Consider the following 4,724-nt stretch of genomic DNA (forward strand, 5'->3'; position numbering starts at 1 on the left):
ATGGCTGCCTTTTAGCTGCAAAACTCTTCTCCATACACCTCTAAAGCAACAAATTAATATTTAACAGACAATACACCTGTTTCTATCTAAAACGAAACTGGCTAAACTCAGGGCCATTTCGCACGGGGATCTTTGTTGCAAATTGGTCACTGAATGAAAAATCGCCATTTAAAATAGTGGAATTCGTCGTTTTGCATACCTGGCTTTGTAGTGGAATCAGTTGCGTTTTTTAGCGTTTCCCACAGGCTTCCGGTCTTGGCAGAAATCGCTAGAAAGGAAGCGCTATTGCCAAGCTCGTCCCGCCCCTGGCCGTCAAGCAGCCAATGGGCAGCCGTTAGCATGCTCCCAAACAGCCCCTTTCCCTTTAAGAAAGGTTAAAAAAAAAAAAAACACACCCATTGTAACGAATCTGAGTAGATTCGTTGCAATGGAGAGACCCATCCAGCTGCCTGGGGTGTTTGAGCTGTAGTTTGATTGTTTGATCGTTAACACGCTGGCTCCGTTTGATTGTTTGATCGTTAACACGCTGGCTCCGAGTGAGAAAAAAAAAATCCCCCCCCTCTCACGGCCCGATTTTCGGCTGAATGGAATGTGTGAAACTGAAGGTCACTTAGTGACTGAAGGGGAGGGACTGAAGCCGGGGAAGCCTCTGTTTGAGCTGTCATTTGATCGTGGCCATGCTGCCTCCGAGTGGAAAAAAAAAATCCCCCCTCCCCCCCCCACGGGCGCGATTTTCAGCCGAAACAGTGTGAAAAATAAAGGGAAAATACATCAGCAAACGGGCTTCTGCGGGCTTCTTGTGCTTAGTGACTAAACTGCTCTGAGGAGGGACTGCAGCCTGGGAAGCCTCACTGGCTAAACCGAGGCTCGCCGGTGCGTTGATCTCCACTCGCTCGGGGAAAAAAAAATGGCGATCGCTTCGCCGGAAGTTTGGAGGACAGGCTCAGGAGGAGGGACTTTGAAGAACCCACAACAATGGTAACGCACAGGTCTTTATCGCTATTGTTGCAGATTGGTTGCAGGAGTGTATCGCTATCCGGAGGGTGAATCCACTTTTCTGGATTCCCCTGAAAGCGCCACAACGAAGCGCTTTTGGCGGGTCGGTTTCAGGATTGTTGCAGATTGTCTACGACGTCGTGGGTTATGGCAAATTAGTAGCGTTTCCAATTAGCAACCATTGTGCTATTTTGAAGCCGTGCGAAATGGCCCTCAATAATCCATTTTTCACTGTGCATCACCAATATGCTTAATGTAGAAAAACTGTATTCGTGGTATTATCTTTAGGGCCATCAGTTTTTATAAACTATGTTATATGAAGTGTTTTTTAAAAAGAAATCAGCAGGGTTAGTGCTGGTCAGTATTGCATGTTGTTATTCAATAAACTGCAGTAGGAAAATGAGAGATGTGATTAGTCGCAGTTTTGAGCAGACCTTAAATCAGGTAATGACTAATTTCAGCATTTTGGTAAATACCTAGGTTTCTTTGTTTTAAAAAAAACAACCCAATAATTGAGAAATGAGAATGAACTATAGCTAAAATACTAATGATGGTACTTGTGTTGGTTAAAACACCTTCGAGCAATTAAAATGTGTCATATGAATTTGATCAGGGCATTTCTAAGTTTGATTTATTTATTTAGAAAATGTCTATGCTGCCTCTTCAGAGAGGTGGGTTACAAAATGGAAAAAGAGCTAAGGTATTGACAAAGATTGCCAGTCTCTTGGTTTGGAAGAATGCCCATTGTGAAAATGAATGTGTAATCTAAACAATTATAGTTGTTCATCAATCTACTACTTTGAGTAAAACCAGCCATCTTTGCATTCTGGCAAAAATTAAGAAATGTATGTGGAGAAACACCCTCATGGTCACACTGAAAACACTGGTAAGCCGAATTAATAGAGGTGGCTTGGGGATACCTAATAGAAAATTATTTTTTGGAGCAGTTGGGCTGGCACATGTGGTTTGAGGAGGACAAAGACATAATGCTCTTGGAATCTTCCTGGGAACACCCCCCCAAAAAAAAAATTGTGAGATTTAATCTGGTTTTGACAAAGAGAGCTGGGGTGAAAACTTTTGTTATAAACTCCATGCTCATAGTCTGGAGTAATGTAAAATGAAACGTTGGAGCTCCCTCTCCAGGGATATTTGTTTGTCTCCTTTTATCATTGCCTTCTGGCCCAATTCAGCTTCCTTGTCTTTGGCACCCATGAAAGTCAATGGTTCCATAGACTATATTGGGACTATATTGGGAATTTCAGCATTTCTGCCTTTCCTGGGGCCTGGGGGGGGGGTGAGGGTTTGAGGTACAGTCTGTCCCATAGGATATAATGGACCAATCATTTTGAAATTTGAAGGGGAGTCAGGGAAGAGCCTCCGGGAACTACCCTGAAGGTTTGGAGGCTGTACCTCAAATCCCCAGGCCCCAGGAAAGGTGGGAATACCAAAATTCCTGTTATAGACTATGGCGCTAGTAACTTTCATGGGTGCTGAAGCTGAGGCGGCTGAGTCCTTTGATAAATGAATAAATTAATATTGCTCCTGATTTGGGGTGGGGGAGAAAACTTTCGAGAGGCATGCTTTGTTGAATGAAATATTCTTTTATTTCAAGCATTGCCTACATATGTGTCAGCCTGTTTGTTGCTCCAGGAAGTTCTCCATTAAAAAAAAAAATTCTCCTCCCTGGGAACAAGGGAGAGGGAGGCAGGAGTGAGGGCGGAAGGCTGCAGTCAACTTTTGCGCCTTTGAGCTTCCATACCTTCCTTCTGCTGGTTGCCTGCTGGCTGCTCAATAGCGCTTTTTAGGGCGGTGAATCTACTTTTCAGGATTCCCAGAGAAGCGCTTTAAAATGGAGGGTGTAGTGAGCAGTTTGCTGACTAGATGTGGGATGTGGGCGACGTCATGTGGAGGGGACGGAATATAGCATCTTCATTAGGCAATCATATTAAGAGGTGCCTGCGTGTAATAGATCTTCTCCAGGCACATTTGGTACCTACATTTATGGTGTGCGGAAATGCCCTTATTATGTACTAGAGTGAACAGGCTAGACATAAAACATAATCTTTTGTTCGTTATGAATTCTTCTAATGTTTTTTGCACCTTTGTATTATGCTATTGTGTAGGAATGTAAAAAAACAATTAAAAATCCAGCCAGTGCATCAAAAGAACATTAGATTAATTTTAAATGAATCTTGAGAAAGACTTTCCTTGGAAATAAGCATGTTCTATTCCTGGAAAGACTACTTAAGATTGCAGTCTATGTATTTGTTTGGAATGAAGAATATGATCCTGCTTAATGGATGCCATTAAACGAAAACTATTCATTTATATATTTATACCCCATTGTCCTCCCCAATAGGGACCTAAAGCGGCTTACACCATTATACTCCCTTCCATTTTATCCTCTCAATAATCCTTTGAGACAATGTAGACTGAAAAACAAGGATGGCCTTTGCCACAGGGGGGACTGTGGCTCAGCGGTAGAGCATCTGCTTAGTATGCAGAAGGTCCAAGGTTCAATCCCTGCTAGTACTGACTTGATGGGCCAAGGGACCGATTTAGTATAAAGGTAACTGCACTGATTGCCCACAACCACAGCATTCAGAGGCAGATAACCATGACCCCTAGCCCACTCTAGAGCCTGAGAAGTGGCCAGCCAGTAACAGAAGTGGCCAGGCAGTCCAACCCTCCCAGGCAGAGGCTGACTTACTTAAGCCTAAGGTAGGCCAGACACGGTGGGTGGCTCAAGAGAGGTATGTGACAGGTATGTGGCAGTGATTCTGCAGTGCAAAAACAGAGTGTAGTGCTACATAAATTTATATAAAATAAGGGTGTCTTCTAAGCTACAAATTGAAACTGCAATGTGAACAACTGCGATCAGTGTGCAGTTGCAAACAATATTAAGTGCACCAAATGTGTAAATATTTATTTATTTGTTACATTTGTATACCGCCCTCCCTTGAGGCCCAGGGCAGTTAACACGAACTGTAAAGGAACTATACATTGAACTCAGTTTTTATACCAAATAGAAATAACAGAATGGTAATGATAATAGTAATGACAAGATAATAACTATTTAACAGAATAACAATCATATAGGCCCATGATGTTCAATACACAGGAAAATGAACAGTTTAAATGAAAAATGAACAGTATTTCAGTGATTTGGGGCTACCATTCTTGACTTTTGCCTGTAGCCCCAGGTTCAGTAATACCACCCCTGCTGAGCAGGAGTGACTGGTTTAAGTTTTCTAAACAAGTTTCCATGGCAGAGTGGGGATCTGAACCTGGTTCTCCAAGATCCTCATCTAACAGTCTAATCATCACACTATGCTGATTGTTGATGTCATTTTGATGTGGTGTTTAGATAAAGAGGATCTTGTATCTCAGAGATACTGAAAGGAAACATATATTGAGCCAATTCTAACTGCACATTTTGTACTCAGGGTACAGACATCATATAAAATATATGTACCCCTCAAATCCAAAATGCATGTGCCCCCAAACACTGTATAATTTTAGAATCACCATAAAGTAAGAGAAAAAGGGAGCCTTATGAAGAGTAAAAGTGTACAGTGATTCATCTTTGTTAGTTTTTCTATCTTTGAACATGAAGCTAGCTTGAAATATATCTGAAACAGAAACTCCACCTAAACTTGTCTCTATTTGATTCCTGGACTCCAGCTGAGCCTTGGCAGTTTAGCTTTCCCTGATCTTCTCTGTAAAAA

At 42.1% G+C, this 4,724-nt stretch overlaps 1 non-coding gene across 1 annotated transcript; it reads left to right on the plus strand.

Annotated features, from left to right (window-relative positions):
- The first annotated feature begins 3,459 nt into the window (after positions 1-3,459).
- TRNAT-AGU (transfer RNA threonine (anticodon AGU)) lies at positions 3,460-3,531 on the plus strand. Its single transcript has one exon. It is a non-coding gene; the product is annotated as a tRNA-Thr (tRNA).
- Positions 3,532-4,724: the final 1,193 nt, after the last annotated feature.

This window comes from Paroedura picta, chromosome 8 (assembly GCF_049243985.1).
Source record: "Paroedura picta isolate Pp20150507F chromosome 8, Ppicta_v3.0, whole genome shotgun sequence".
In the NCBI taxonomy this organism is placed as follows: Eukaryota; Metazoa; Chordata; class Lepidosauria; order Squamata; family Gekkonidae; genus Paroedura; species Paroedura picta.